The sequence below is a fragment of the Mus musculus genome, chromosome 18 (assembly GCF_000001635.26).
Source record: "Mus musculus strain C57BL/6J chromosome 18, GRCm38.p6 C57BL/6J".
Lineage (NCBI taxonomy): Eukaryota > Metazoa > Chordata > Mammalia > Rodentia > Muridae > Mus > Mus musculus.
In genome coordinates, this window is record NC_000084.6 from 86,348,511 (window position 1) to 86,365,577 (window position 17,067).

The window sequence follows — 17,067 nt, forward strand, 5'->3', positions numbered from 1 at the left end:
ATTCCCCAAAGGACATGCTGCATGATATGTATTCACTTATATGTGGATATTAGCCATAAACCACAGGATACCCGTGCTACACTTCACAGACCCACAGAGCCAGAATTGGAAGGAGGCACAAGCAAGGACCCTTGAATCTCATTGGACGTGGTAATGAAATAGCCCTGGAATGCAGTTGGAGGGAGGGAACTAGATGGGAGAGGGGTGAAGAGGAGTGGGGGTTGGGTGTGGGGAGGGGCAGATGGAGGGGCATATGTCCATGAGAATTAATATATCAATTATTAGAGCTAGATACTCTTCAAATTACACTGATATCCTAATTTTTAAGTATAAGCCATGTATAACAAGGTAAACATATGAAATTTTGTTATGAGTCAAACTTGTGGAACTTTGGAAGTGTTTTTGAAGGGATGAACAAAAACAATTAGATCTGAACTACTCAATAGAAATATAAATTGCAAATAATAAATTTTAAATATTCATATAAACGACATATAGTTCAATCACCTTGACCTTTCAGTCAAAATGTATGTTATCGTCTTCATAACTGGCATAGCGTTGTCCCAGGAGCCTTTTGGAACACTGGTAAAAGCCTAAGGAGTATATTGAATTTAATTATCAATATTTGCACAGTAACATTTTTGTCAGAAGCTCAGGGAATTGTGAAGTTGCTACATTCTTTGAAGATAAATTTGCTTCACATTCAAACAACATTTGCTACTGTGTTTGAAACTCCACTGTATCCATAGCTACAGCATGGAACTTGCCCTTGCCTCTTTGCTTGTAATATACTAAAAGGTAACATTACAGAGAATAATTTTCACTGAATATACACTCATAGAAACATGATTTGACTTCACTGTCAAACTATATAAAACAGAATGTACAAAAAGTAATTTTCCTACATTGAAATTATTAATAATGTCTTACATCTTAAGTATTCATCTCAGAAAAAAATGAAAAGAGGGATATAAAATAATACTTGGCCTTTGTGGAGTTGGTCTTTCTACAACTCCACGATATGTCAGTGACATTTTATGTAAATAAATGTTTGTAAATTAAGATATACCTTGTTGTGCTCGCTTCGGCAGCACATATACTAAAATTGAAACAATACAGAGAAGATTAGCATGGCCCCTATGCAAGGATGACATGCAAATTCGTGAAGCGTTCCATATTTTTAACCCTCGGGACCCCAATGGACGGACTTAAGGAGCTGAAGGGGATTGCAACCCCATAGGAAGAATAACTATATCCACCATCCAGACCCCCCCAGAATTCCCAGGGACTAAATCATTAACCAAATAGTACACATGGAGCAACCCAAGACTCCAGCCACATATATAACAGAGTATGGCCTCGTCAGGCATCAATGGGAGGAGAGACCCTTGGTCCTGTGAAGGCTTAGTGCTTCAGTGTAGGAGAATGCCAGGGCAGAGAAGTGAGTGTTGGTGGGTGGGAGTGCACCTTCATAGAAGCAAGCAGAGGGGCATGGAATAGGGAGTTTCTAAAGGGGAACCAGAAAAGGTGATAACATTTTAAATGTAAATAAAAAATATCCAATAAAATAGATTAAAAAAAAAAAGAATATATGTGGGCTGGTCCATGGCTCCCACTACGTATGTAGCAGAGGGTTGCCTTATCTGGCATCAGTGGTGGGGGAGGAGGCACTTGATCCTTTAGAGGCAGGTTGCCCGAGAAAAAGGGGCTACTAAAGGGGTGAGTCAGGAATGGGTGGGTAGGTGGGGGAATACCCTTTTAGAGGCAAAGGGGAAAGGGGATGTGATGGGGGGGGGGGGGTTGTGGAAGGGAGACCAGAAAAAGGGACGTTTGAAATGTAAATAAATAAAGGAGTCAATAGAAAAAAAAAAAGATATACCTTGTTGATTCAGAAAACAGTTACCTGTTTTGACTTTTTCTTTTTAAATTTTTTTTATTATTTTTTATTTATTCTTCTCTTATACAGTACATCCCAGCCACGTATTTCTTTTCTATTCTCCTCCTAGTCTCTTCCCCCTCCTACTTCACCCATTTGCCCTCCATTTCTCTTCAGAAAAGGACAGGTATCCCACAGAATGTCAACCAAACATGCCATATCAAATTGCAGAAAGACTAGGCACTTTCTCTCCTACTAAAACTGGATGGTGTAACTTGGTAGGAGGAAAAGTTTCCCAAAAACAAGCAAAAGAGCCAGAAACAGCTCCTACTCCCACTGTTAGAAATCCCATAGGAAGACCAAGCTACATAACTATTATATAACCAGAAGACCTAGGTTAGACCCATGCAGGCTCCCTGATTGTTGACTCAACCCCTATCCCTATGAGCCCTGGTTAGTTGATTCTGTGGGTTTTCTCATGGTCTCCTTGACCCCTTTTGTTTCCTACAATCTTTCCTTCTCCTCCTTTGTAGGATTCCCAGAGCTCTGAATAGTGTTTGTCTGTGCATTTCTGCATCGATTTCCATCAATTGCTGGGTGAAGCCTATCTGATGACAATTGGGGTAAGCATCAATCTAGGAGCATATCATTAGGATTCATTTTCCTTACTTAGTTTCTGAGACAGTACTTGTTTAAATATTTTATCTCTCTTTTTCTGTATCTAAAAATTCTGAGTAAAGGATTATGTCCTCTGCTACAACTTCACCTTTAATTCTGAGTCTGTCATGACTAAATTCCTTGTCTTTTCTAATCTTTTTAGGTATTTTACATTTGAACATTGAGTGCATTGATACAATAGATCTTGATCATAACCATCCACCATTTCCTTACTTCAACTTTCTTTAGTGTTTGCCATCTCTTTTCCCACTCTTTTTTCATGGCCTATATTTGTTGTTTGTGGGTTTCGTGACTGTTAATGGCTCTTGACTTCCAATTAGTATTTCCTGTATGCACAGGAGTGCATGGCTATGCACTGCGGTATGAGCAACCTACCAGTATCCACATTCCTGTACAGTCATCAATTGCCAATACTTTATCTGATTGAGTCCAAGCCTCCAAGGTCCCAGACATACTAGAATATTTAATGGCTTCTTCTTATTCAGTTCTTAGTTAATTAAACCTTGGTTTTTTGTTTTGTTTTGTTTTGTTTTGTTTTAAGATGATGGGTGCAACATTCACCCCACGTCCAAAACTCAGAATCTGCAGATTTTTCTCCCCATCAGTTGGTTCTTATATTTACTCTCTTCAGCAAATTTCCCTATCCTTGGATGTTGGAAGTTGATAATGACCCACTGACAACTGGGCATTCACTGTTACATATACATTTACACTTCAACCAGTTACATGTCTCTGAATAAATACTTAGCCACTGTAATAAAAAAATTTTTAACCAAGGTCCAGAGCATGTATGACCTAAACATAAATATGTAGAATTCAGTTTTATAGTATAACTATTTAGCAAAACAGCAATAGGTTTCCCCATATAGATTTGCCTACCATAGGATATGACCAGGTTGACCACATACCATATCAGACATTAAATCCTTTCTGAAGAGAAGACTTTTTATTCAATTAGAAAACAGTTGTTTATCTACAAGCCATTATGCCACCATCGTCTGTCTTGTCTACAGGTCAGTGCTACTGTTGACAGGGCCCAGCACTGGGTTAGACCATTGATGACTACTTCATCAGCCTTCTGGCACTATGAAAGCTAGCCAGCAAAGATAGTTTCCTGGTCAGTTCAAGATTAGTTTCTTCATGCCCAGAATCCAAATTGATCAACGTCTTCAGCAATATGACCTTTCTATGTAGTTATGGTAGAGAAGCAGAAGTGAGAGCAGTAACTTGTATTGTCTGGGTTATTGATATAGCCTTCCTGACCAATATATAGGGTTATAGGGTTACATCCAGGGCAAGGCACTGGGATTTTATTTTTAATAATCTATGTCTTCTAGAAATAGTGTTGTTCACACTTGTACACTTTTAAAAATCTCCATCTATATTCCATGAATACATATTATATATATAAATCTTCTATACACGTAAAATTAGCTTACAAAATAGTGATTTTTTTCCCATTGGCTTCTTTGTATATTAATAGTTTTGGCTAATTCCCCCCATCTTTTCTAAACCACAATTCCTCCATCACCACTGAAGCCTTTAACCATGAGTATTTCTCTTTGATCCCTTCATGTCACATATATGATTTCATGTGTGGATTGGAAGATTTTGCATGTGCGCCTTGTGTTTCACATGTCCTTCCTTTGGGTTAAGTCCTCTGCCAGTGTTTCATCTTCTCATCACTATGGTCTCACATTTCTTCTCCAGTATTCCACCTTCCTTTTTATTTTTATCTGTATTTTATTATCCTCACTTCCAGTGGGCATCTACTTGTTGGGAGCGACCCTGTTTGAATGTTAACTGCCTTGTCAGCCATAGGTGCTTACTTACAAAGTCTTGGCCTCTGTGGATAGTACTAGCCCAGCTGAGTACAAATAGACATAGATCCTGAAGTCAAGAGAGAATAAATAGCTATAAATCTTGTGGATAGGTGCCTAATAACCCTTTCTGTTCTGATCTTCCTGCTGAACTGTTTACCCAGTAAATATTCTGTTCTTAGGAACAGGTGTATTACCCAGAGACAAAGCAACACCCTTCCACCCCCTTCCTGCTCTTATGGGTATATAACCTGTGTGGGAAAAATAAAAATTTGTCAGCTCGAATAGGGCCTTGTCCTGCTGTCATTCTTTGTGTTTCTTGACCCCTATTCTCTTCCAGGTGCCCCTCAAGTCCCTGTTCGACTGTCCCAAGGGTTGGGACATCTACTCACCACACTGCAATGACTAATATTTACTTTCAACATAATAATCAGAACCAGCTGAGGGACAGATCTCTGGGCGTTTCAATGGTGGATTACCTTACTTGGTTTGACTGAGGTGGGACAGTTTGTGGAGATAAGGTTCTGAAGAGCACCAGGCATTCATAATTCATTGCTTCCTGATTGTGGCTGAGAACAGCTGTCTCGCAACGTGGCTTCTGTGCCAGAATGGACTGCATGTTTGAACTCTGAGCCAAAGTTGCTTTTATTAGACAATGCATTACAGCAATGGGAAAGTGAAACTAAGACATACTCATAATGGTGGCAGGACAAAGTGAGTGGGCCTTATTTCAGCAATGTCTTTAACATAAAAGACAGTGTGCTAGGGAGATGCATTACATTACACCTACAGATTTTCTTCACTTTGTGAAAATAAAAATAACCAGCTGATTGCGTAATATTAGTTTTAATTAACTCTTAGATTAGAGATGAGCATACACATAACTAGCCAGCAAAATAATGCACACCCAGTAGCTGAGAACTTTTATGATGAATTTTGTGGTTCCCATCAGCCAGGGCTGATTTAGAATCCAGCAGATGGTTTTGTAGCTTGAAAGGTTTGTTGACCATTAAAACCTTCCAGCCCTCACAAGCTTTCTACCTATTCCTGCCAGAAATCGTCCTGTGACGTCAGAGGCTAATGACTAAAGCATCCCCATCACCCGGTGCATTGAAATGTCTTCTAAACAGAGTCAACATGGTTGTTCCTTAATGAAAAAAGAAATATAGCCTCTGTGAGCTTTCATTCTCGTGGGGTGAAGAGATTATATTCTCAATTTAAAACCAAACACTATTATCAATATCCCTTGGAAGTTCTACTTAATTAAAATGCTCTACTCATAAAACCTGCCAAATAAAAACTCCCTTCAGTTTCTCAATTAACTGCATTTAATTAGAATTATATAATATGGAAAGGATCTGTTTGCAGCTTATCTTAATCAAAGAGATTGTGGTTTGGTCAAAATAAACAGAACATTAGAAAAAGTAATAGATACCAATGAAATCAAATGTTCCTCTTTCTAAATTAACTCTGTGTTTAGCTGATACAAGGAAAGGAAAAGCTGTACTTAGTCTGGCTGCTGTGATGACACTGCTGGATTTCTATCTACTACACCTGTGTGCTTGTAGACAGCCATGGCTGAGAACTACCCTGTGTTGCTTTGTGTTCTCACAGAAGTCTGACCCCTGTGAAGGTGTGTGTGGATACACATGTGTTTCCAGGTCTAGGTCTACATGGAGGCCATAAACTCTCTTGTGTCACTCATTCCTCAGATATGGCCCACACTCATTTTTGTTCCAAGCCACTCTCTCTCATTCCCTCTCCCTCTCCCTTGCCCTCCCCATCCCTCCCTTCTCATTTTGAGATAGTGAATCTTAGTGACCTGAAGCTTACCACACAGGCCAAGGTGAAAGGCCAATGATTCCCAGTGATCCAACTGTCTTTGTTTTATAGTGCTGGCATTACAAGGACATGAACAGCCCTTTTTAAATGAAATCAGGGGACCAAACTCAGGTCCTCATTGTGGAAAGACAAGCACTTTGTGTAACAAGCTATCATTTTGACATTTGAATGTGCAAACCATTTAGAGTGTCTGGCCCCACAGTAGCTCATTCTCTCAGATAATTTGTTCATCTCCAACTTAGACTGTTCCTGCTGGGAGTGACTTCTATCACTCCATATAATCTTGTCTTGCCTAGGGCTGAGGGTAGTTTCACTGACTTCATGGCCCCTCCTTAAGGAAAACATTTCCCACATGGTTGCTGAGTGCCCCGTTTCAGCCCACCCCTGATTGTATCTGTGATCTTCAGAGTCTAATGTCAGCATCTACCTTGAGTTCAAGTCTTTAAAATGTTCTCATCTTTTTTTCACCGTTGTGGGTAGAACAGTATGGCACAGGATATATATGTTGAAATCTTAACATGAGTATCATAAATTTTAGCCCTTGCTCCAGATGTCTCAGGTTTCATGGTCTAGTCTCAAGACTGCCAGATGATTGCATTTCTTTATGACTCTTTGTTCTAAATCATCTAGTCTGATTTTTTTCCTCAGGAGTTCCAGAAAGCTAATGCAACCAGTATGCACTAAATACCAGCAGAGCCCAGAGAAAATGCCTGAGAAAGTATTACCAAGTGCTCTAGCTGAGGAGGTATTGGGGAGTCCCTTCTGGATGAACAGTATCCTCTGCTGTCCATGGATCCCCGTTCAGAAAAAAAATAGCGCAGCTGGATAAATTGCATAGTGAGTTCTGATGTTTTCACCTCTGCCATCGGCATCGTGATCCTCTTCCTGGCTTCCTGTGTCCTTCTGTGCTCACTCCAACGAGTTCTAATATCCCATGTTCATTAGTGCCCTATGAACTCACACTGTGCAATCCCTAGATTTCTATGCTTCGCTGCTACTTCTGTAGCATGGAGTGGACCAGCCTTCTTTGATGCCAAGCATGTAACAGGCACAATTTTTCTCTTCTTACTTGGTTTCCATTAGGCGACTATTGCTTATTTCCAAGGCATGTGTGCTACTATTACAACCTTATGAAAGATCCTGTGTGCTGTCGATCGTTGATGTGCTTCATAGGTATGGCAGGTGTGCAGGAGCACTGGCTGCTCCCTTCCTTTGAAAGCTTGCATGGCATCTTCTGGTACCATGAATGTATGTCCTTAAGGAAGAAGCTTTCAGCACTGACCCATCATTAGTCCTCTGGGTCCTGTGGCTGAAGTGAGTGATGTCATTAATGACAAGGAATTACCTTTTACCTCTTGCAGGCAACTAAAGTTAAAGCAACATCCTATAGTATTTGTAAGTCTCTTAGACAAGCCTAACCAACAACTCAGAGAATTTCTTTTACATTTGTTGGAATTTTTGTTAGTCTATAGCTCTTGGGGAAGCATCACCAGCTCAGATGGGAAAACTTATTTACACTATGAATATATAGACATACAAAGACTTCCTAGTAGTGTAGGTATTTTATGTAGATAATAATATGACTCCTTAAGACTTCACCAGACATTCTTACTCTTATGTTAGTCTTCCTTCCTCTGTGTTTGTCTTCTTTTTCAATCCCAAATTAAACCTCACACTGTTCCTAGTTTCTCCTTCAGACAATTTGCTTTCTGCTGTTTTCCTTTTTATTATTCTTCCCACCCAATTCTCCAATGGTTTCTTTTTTGTTTGTTTTGTTTTGTTTTGTTTTGTTTTGTTTTGTTTTGTTTTGTTCAAGACAGGGTTTCTCTGTATAGCCCTGGCTGTCCTGGAACTCACTTTGTAGACCAGGCTGGCCTCGAACTCAGAAATCTGCCTGCCTGAGTGTGCTGGGATTAAAGGCGTATGCCACCACCACCCGGCTGGTATCTTTATATTTTCTTACTTTCTCTAGTTATTCTAGGACTGCTGGAATAGTGATAGTATTTTACGACTAACAATTCTTGTTTGTTTGTTTGTTTGTTTTCTTGGACAGAACTGGACATTGAAGCAAGCCTGGAGCAAGAAGAATTATCAGATTAAACTGAGTAAGCTCTAATGAATATACTTCTTTTTATAAAGGTGGTATCCACCCCACAAAAGCCTTGTAAACTTGGAGGCTACAACAATTTACAGAAGAATGGGTGAAAGCTGGATAACGTGTGCTAGAAAATAGAAGTCAAATGCTGACTGCATGTCAAATATAAAGGAAGGAAAGAAGGAAGGAAGGAAGGAAGGAAGGAAGGAAGGAAGGAAGGAAGGGAGGGAGGGAGGGAGGGAGGGAGGGAGGGAGGAAGGAAGGAAGGAAGGAAGGAAGGAAGGAAGGAAGGAAGGAAGGATAGGATGGATCTTCTGGAGATGGAAGGGTGAGTAGAACACTCTAGAGCCTGAAAGTAAGGTACTTAAGAGACAATTAGAAATGAACTCTTAACCATACTTCTAAAAGCACTTTCTTCATTATTTTTATTTTTATTTTTTTTTACCAACCATTCCATTCATTTACATTTCCAATGATATCTCATTTCCTTGCTACCCCTCCACCAACTCCCTATCCCCATATCTGTCCTTCCCTCTCCCCTTTGCCTGTATGAGGGTGTTCTTCCACCCACCCACACTTTCCCAATGCTCTAGCATTCCCCTATGCTGGGGCATCAAACCTCCCAGGGACCAAATGCCTCCCCTCCCACTGCTGTCAGGCAAGGCCATCCTCTGCTACATATGTATCTGGAGCCATGGGTCACTCCAGATACACTCCTTGGTTGGTGGTCTAGTCTCTCGGAGAACTGGGTGGTCAGGGCAGCCTATGTTGTTCTTCCAATGGGATTGCAATTCTTCTCCACTCCTCCTGTCCTTTTGCCACCTCCCCCACCAGAAAGCAATTGTTTTAAAATAGTACTTTACAGTAATTTTTAAAAAATCAGAAAGTCCAGTAAAAGTTTTAAAATGTTAAATTTCCTTATTTGGTAAAGCAAATATTCATGTCATGAGACTTCCAAGCGATCATGTGTATGTACATTGTCATATCGTTGCAAACACTACTGGTAGTTTAATTAATTTAAGGTACTATACATATTATACTGACAGTTTAAGTAATTAAATATACTATATTGTTATAAAACATCTGCCTGTATATTACCAAGATGAGAAACATAATTAGAAGTGTTTGGTGAAACACTGGTAGCAGCATATTTCCCCTTACAAGAATCCAATAGGCAACACAAGCTTTACAAGCCTTAGCAGCTGAGCATCTCCAATCAGTGTAGCTTTAAATACACTGATATGGCTACCGGGAAAAAAGGTAGAAACAAAAAGAGAAAAATTAACTCAGATGCAAAAAGACAGAAGAAAGAAAAAAAAATGATCATTATTTTCACTGATGAGCTTTCAGGAATATTTTTATTTTGTCCACAATAATGGATTTTTGTGAGTAAATTACATTTATTTAAGTTAAATTGAAGGTCTGCTACATTCATTAATCATCTCTAGTAATCATGTCTCATACTACGGTGTCTCTCTATTTAATAATATATGAAGATATAAGTAATTGGAGTTGAATCTTTCTTTTCATTTTGTTTTATAAATGAGAGACAGGAAAATAATTTGGAAATCGAACTTCTATTTTCCTTCTTGCATTCTGTTGCTAGATAGTTACATCTCAGCATGGATCAGCGTTGACTCAGACGAAGACTGCATACCCTGGATCAACAGTCAAGCATAGAAATTGAAACAGGCAAATGGGATTGTGAGCTACCTCGTTTATGCAGTCCAGACATGATTTCTTCAGCCTACAAAATGAAACAAATACTCAGGCTTGTCATTCATCTTCTCAACAGATATTAGAAACTGTCCTTAGGCACCAGTGGCAGGAAAACAACATATAGCAGATAAAACTTATTCTAGATGTTTCTCTTCTTTCATTTCATTTTAATGCAACTTAAATGAGAGAAAAAAACTAACAACATCGAATGACAAAATAGGAAGGCATTATGTCACAAAAATGAGATACACTGTGAGAGCTAATATATGAGTCAGGAGGGGGCAGGCAAGCATGAAGATTCCAACACTCACCCTGATTCTCATGAGCATTCATGAGTAAGTGAAGACCTCAGACCTGTTTGCATCATGGTTGCTGGGTTCTGCTCCATTTGTCTCCACCTGTTCTCTTCCTCCACACCTGGTCCCTCTCCCAGTCAGTCTCTCCTGTATATTACCTACAGCATGGGTCTGTTCATAACAATTTTTTGCTAGTTGATAATTCTTTAGAGAAATCTTTGAAAGGGAGAAGAATGAAAAAGGCCGTAACTCTGGTGTGGTTTGCTAAAGGAGTTGCATTTGATCATCCTAATTTCTAGTCCATAATCCATTTTCCTATAGTTACATATGTAAGGTGTGAATATATTTCAAATACACATTAATTTGGGATTAGGAAAATAGCCCAGAATCTTAATTCTGATCTCCTCAATGATTGTAAAACCAGATACACAGATCACCTCTTAAAGCGAAAAAGAAATAGTTTATTCTGGAACCATTTGAATGACCATGGTTATGTAACAGATTTAGGTTGTCGAAAATTCTACTTTCCAGTGTGGAAGCAATTTCATGAAATTTTTACACTTTTTCAGAACAAAGACATCCATAAATCAAGACATTTTAAAAAAAAATTTATTGTGTATTTTCCTCATTTACATTTCCAATGCTATCCCAAAAGTCCCCCATACCCTCCCCCCACCACTACCCTACCCACACACTCCCACTTTTTGGCCTTGGCGTTCCCCTGTACTGGGGCATATAAAGTTTGCATGTCCAATGGACCTCTCTTTCCAGTGATGGCCAACTAGAGCATCTCTTGATATATATGCAGCTAGAGTCAAGAGCTCCGGGTACTGGTTAGTTCATAATGTTGTTCCACCTTTACGGGTGCAGATCCCTTTAGCTCCTTGGGTACTTTCTCTAGCTCCTCCATTGGGGGCCCTGTGATCCATCCATTAGCTGACTGTGAGCATCCACATCTATGTTTGCTAGGCCCCGGCATAGTCTCACAAGAGACAGCTACATCTGGGTCCTTTCGATAAAATCTTGCTAGTGTATGCAATGGTGTCAGCGATTGGAGGGTGATTATGGGATGGGTCCCTGGATATGGCAGTCTCCAGATGGTCCATCCTTTTGTCTCAGCTCCAAACTTTGTCTCTGTAACTCGTTCCATGGGTGTTTTGTTCCCAATTCTAAGAAGGGGCAAAGTTTCCACACTTTGGTCTTCGTTCTTCATGCGTTTCATGTGCTTTGCAAATTGTAACTTATATCTTGAGTATTCTAAGTTTCTGGGCTAATATCCACTTCTCAGTGAGTACATATCATTTGAGTTCTTTTGTGATTGGGTTACCTCACTCAGGATGATGCCCTCCAGGTCCAACCATTTGCCTAGGAATTTCATAAATTCATTCTTTTTAATAGCTGAATAGTACTCCATTGTGTAAATGTACCACATTTTTTGTATCCATTCCTCTGTTGAGGGGCATCTGAGTTCTTTCCAGCTTCTGGCTATTATAAATAAGGCTGCTATGAACATAATGGAGCATGTGTCTTTCTTAGTAGTTGGAACATCTTCTCTATATATGCCCAGGAGAGGTATTGTGGGATCCTCCAGTAGTACAATGTCCAATTTTCTGAGGAACCACCAGACTGATTTCCAGAGTGGTTGTACAAGCTTGCAATCCCACCAACAGTGGAGGAGTGTTCTTCTTTCTCCACATCCTCGCAAGCATCTGCTGTCACCTGAATTTTTGATCTTAGCCATTCTGACTGGTGTGAGATGGAATCTCAGGGTTGTTTTGATTTGCATTTTCCTGATGATTAAGGATGCTGAACATTTTTTCAGGTACTTCTCAGCCATTCGGTATTCCTCAGGTGAGAATTCTTTGTTCAGCTCTGAGTCCCATTTTTAATGGGGTTATTTGATTTTCTGGAGTCCACCTTCTTGAGTTCTTTATATATATTGGATATTAGTCCCCTATCTGATTTAGGATAGGTAAAGATCCTTTCCCAATTTGTTGGTGGACTTTTGGTCTTATTGATGGTGTCTTTTGCCTTACAGAAGATTTGCAGTTTCATCAGGTCCCATTTGTCAATTCTTGATCTTACAGCACAAGCCATTGCTGTTCTATTCAGGAATTTTTCCCCTGTGCCCACATCTTTGAGGCTTTCCCCCAGTTTCTCCTCTATAAGTTTCAGTGTCTCTGGTTTTATGTGGAGTTCCTTGATCCACTTAGATTTGACCTTAGTACAAGGAGATAGGAATGGATCAATTTGCATTCTTCTACATGATAACCAGCAGTTGTGCCAGCACCATTTGTTGAAAATGCTGTCTTTTTTCCACTAGATGGTTTTAGCTCCCTTGTCGAAGATCAAGTGACCATAGGTGTGTGGGTTCATTTCTGGGTCTTCAATTCTATTCCATTGGTCTACTTGTCTGGCTATACCAATACCATTCTGTTTTTATCACAATTGCTCTTTAGTAAAGCTTTAGGTCCGGCATGGTGATTCCACCAGAGGTCCTTTTATTCTTGAGAAGAGTTTTTGCTATTCTAGGTTTTTTTGTTATTCCAGATGAATTTGCAGATTGCTTTTTCTAATTCGTTGAAGAATTGAGTTGGAATTTTGATGGGGATTGCATTGAATCTGTAGATTGCTTTTGGCAAGATAGCCATTTTTACAATGTTGATCCTGCCAATCCATGAGCATGGGAGATCTTTCCATCTTCTGAGATCTTCTTTAATTTCTTTCTTCAGAGACTCGAAGTTCTTATAATACAGATCTTTCACTTCCTTAGTTAGAGTCACACCAAGATTTTTTATATTATTTGTGACTATTGAGAAGGGTGTTGTTTCCCTAATTTCTTTCTCAGCCTGTTTATTCTTTGTGTAGAGAAAGGCCATTGACTTGTTTGAGTTAATTTTATATCCAGCTACTTCACTGAAACTGTTTATCAGGTTTAGGAGTTCTTTGGTGGAATTTTTAGGGTCACTTATATATACTATCATATCATCTGCAAAAAGTGATATTTTGACTTCATCTTTTCCAATTTGTATCCCCTTGATCTCCTTTTGTTGTTGAATTGCTCTTGCTAGGACTTCAAGTACAATGTTGAATAGGTAGGGAGAAAGTGGGCAGCCTTGTCTAGTCCCTGATTTTAGTGGACTAACATAAATTCAGAGTTTTATGCAAATACATCAATCACTTTAATGTCTGAGCCACCTCCATAGCCTTTTCTAAGTCTGGGACCTTGTGAGGTTCCTCCATCTACTTTAGAGTGTTAACTTGTATTGTGATCATGCAGGTCTTGTTTGCATGAGCACATTAAGATTTAGTGGATGTAACTCCCTACCGTGAATCGAAGGTACCAGATTGTAGCAGATATGATGGTACACTGGCTCTTATGGTCCCTTTACTCCTCAGTCTGTGTTCCTTGAGCCTTAGGTGTAGGTATTCTTCTGTTCTCTCTGTATAGATCAGTGGTAGATCCCTTTGGTGATCTATAACTGCAGTAAAAGGAAGCTTCCTTGACCAAGGATGAGAGATTTTCTTATCTGGAGATAAAAGGATAAGTGTTTAGATGGTATCCCTACTACAGATGAAGAGCATTCCATTTTTAAACTCTGTGTTTACATGTTCATGATGGATGTTAATGGGCATGCACATGTAACACATTGTGTATGTGGAGATCAGAGAACAAGTTTTGGTATTGGTTCTCAGCTTCCATATGTTAGAGGCAGAATCTCTTGTAGTTAACTGCTGTGTACTCTGGATATCTGGCTTGCAAGTTTTAAGGGATAATCTTTTATCTGTGTCTTATCTGAACTTTAGCAGCTCTACTGCATTCAGCTTTATATGGGTTCTGGAGACTTGAACTCTGGTCTGAATGCTTAGGTAGCAATATTCTTGAAAGACATAGTCAAGGAGCCATTTTGCCATAACAGTATTTCATTTTATTCATGAATTAAGATTTCTTTACTCATTCACTTAGCTGACCATTTTGAAGACAACTTTTTGACATAAGAACCAACAGTAATGTAACTCTGAGGACAATGTACATTTTTATAAGAACCCTTGGAGTAAAGTGGCTTTGGGTATAAATTTCTGAGCTAGGAGTCCATGTGTTTACCAGTCTCCTGGCTTCTTACTTCTACCTCACTATGTAGGTGTTGCCTTCAAGTCAAGATTATAACAGAACCTGCTGTTTAAATGCAGAATTAATAGCAAATTTGGATCAGAAAACATGTATCAGAAAAGAACTTAGGTTTCCTTCCATTTCCCTTTTCAAAAACAATGTAGCCGTTTCCTAGAAAGCTCTTGAAATCTAATCTAGTTACAAACTCACAGTCAGCAGTTTAACCATTGGCATATTAAATGCAAATATTGTATGAACAGAAATCTAAACAAAGAAATGAACCCTGGAAAAAAATCAGTTGATTCAGTCCAAAATGAATAAGAGTGGAGCAGCAATGAATGGCTAGAAGTCAATGTCACAGCTGTCAACGCCTGAATAGCCATCTCCTTACATATACAAATTTCATTCCTGCTTTTCAGAAATACACATTTCAGGTTAAGATCTTATGACCACATCTCCTTTCATCCAACAAGTTCCAAATTATCATTCTAGGGTGTATTTAGAAAATCATTTCTACCCTGTCTCCCCAGTGTATAGATACGAAGAAGGGGTAGGACAACTAAATAAAAACTGCAGTTCATCAATCTGAGAATTGGGAGCATCATCAGGTAGTCATTCGTCAGGGACTTCAGTTCAAATCATACAGGAAGAGCAGAGGGAATGGCTTTGAGTGGAAAGGTGTCTGATTCTTCAACCAAACCCCTTGTCCTCTTGCCCTGCCAGAGACTGACTTAAACGGGAGCTTGTGATTCGGTCATTGCTAAAGAGAAAAGGTGAACACATGGCACTCTGAGGAGCTCAAGCCAACACTTGCTTCTTTCAAGGAAAAGAACTCAATGAGGAACAAGAACCTTGATGGGTTGCAACAATGCTGGGAACTGCTGGGGACACACTTTCTTTTTCTAGGTACTTTGCTTAGTTTTCCAGTCTTTACGAAGATTGGACCTATTGTAATTGTAAAAAGCAGGTAGCAAAAAAGACACACATAGGAACTAAGTTAGGATCCACTGAATTTCTTTTGTTTTCTGTTATTCTGTCTGCAGAACAGAAATTCAAGATGTTTCAGAATAAAGAGTATATTTGACAGGCACCTGCATTATACCTGAAATTGATAAAATCTCTGAAACCAGCATTCTCCACAGTAACAATATAGTCAGGGTCTATCAACAGCAGCTGATTCTAGAACTTGTATGGATACAATCTGTTTCCTGAAAGGATACACTTACTAATGTAGAACTGCATACTCAGCAAAATTTCAGTTAGAAGTAGAAGTTATTAGTAGATAGCATAGCTTGCAGAAATAAAAGAAATAAACACTATCAAAACTTTCTTCTGTCTTACACATTTTATTAAAAAGCTGTACATTCAGACACTACTACAAGCTAAAATAAAATCAATATAGTAATTATTTTAAATTTTTTTTAAAATTTTTGAAATGAAAATACAATTACATCATTTTCCTCTTCCCTTTCTTTCTTTCAGCCCTTCACACTTCCTCTACCTCAAATTCATGTTCTTTATTTCTCTCTCTCTGTCTCTCTCTCTCTTTCTCTCTCTGTGTGTGTGTGTGTGTGTGTGTGTGTGTGTGCTTTCATGTTAGCTTTCTCTGATACAGTCTTAAATTTCCTTGAAATATATTAGAGAAACTTTCTCATAAACTCATATCCCAGAGGATAAACAAACAACAGAAAGTCTGTCTTCTATTACAACATATATGACAGTGTGTAAAGTAGCTGACAGTGACAATGATGTTCAGTGGTACTAAGGATGTTAATTTTAGGAGAGGCTGGTAAATTTATGATTAAATAAAATATAATAACTGAAGGAATTGAATGGTTCTCTCAATGTCTATTTTCTATGTGCCTCCAGTAATCAATCAAAATAAATCAGAATTCAAGATACATACATGACATTATTTTGTTCTTCAGGCAAAATGCATACATTAGCTGTTAATAGTGCTTTAAAACATCATGCTTCATATAACATTTAATTTAATCCAGTTCTGCTTGCAGTGATAGATTTTAATTTTACATTTGCTATCCCAGAAGAATACATCTACCCTCTAAGTACTCTGACCCATATGTGTGGAGTAATGAATCTCAAGCCATTGCCTAAAATAAAAGAGGACGAGTCAAAGGTATATTAAGAATATATTACAAAAAAAGAAAGCCTTACTGCTAAGGGTAAAAAGAAAAATATATTGTATCTTTATAATAAGCTATGTTTGTTATTGAGTAAAATCCTTCAAAATGGATAAGCAGATCCATAAATGTGAATTATAGACAAATAAAAATTAGGTATTGTATTTCAACCCATGACCATTAATCAGACCTTTTATCTATCTGTCTATCTGCCTGTCTCTTTCTGTCATCTGTCATCTAAATTCCATTTATCTATCATCTTTCTCTCATTTTCTTCACCATTATCTTATCAACCACTTTTCCTTTGTTGAACCTTTATCTAAGTTTAAGGCTTATTTATTTCATTATATGTGTATGACTGTTTTGTCTGCATAGATATTTGTGCACTGCATGTGTGCCTAGTACCCACAGAAACCACAAGAAGGTGGTTTCAAATCTCCTGGAAAAGCAGCTATTGATAATTGTAGATCAGTGTGTAAATGTTAGGAA

General features: G+C 38.7%; 1 non-coding gene across 1 annotated transcript; it reads left to right on the top strand.

The window, feature by feature from the left end:
• The first annotated feature begins 1,075 nt into the window (after window positions 1-1,075).
• Gm25453 lies at window positions 1,076-1,182 on the top strand. Its single transcript, XR_003952704.1, has one exon. It is a non-coding gene; the product is annotated as a U6 spliceosomal RNA (small nuclear RNA).
• Window positions 1,183-17,067: the final 15,885 nt, after the last annotated feature.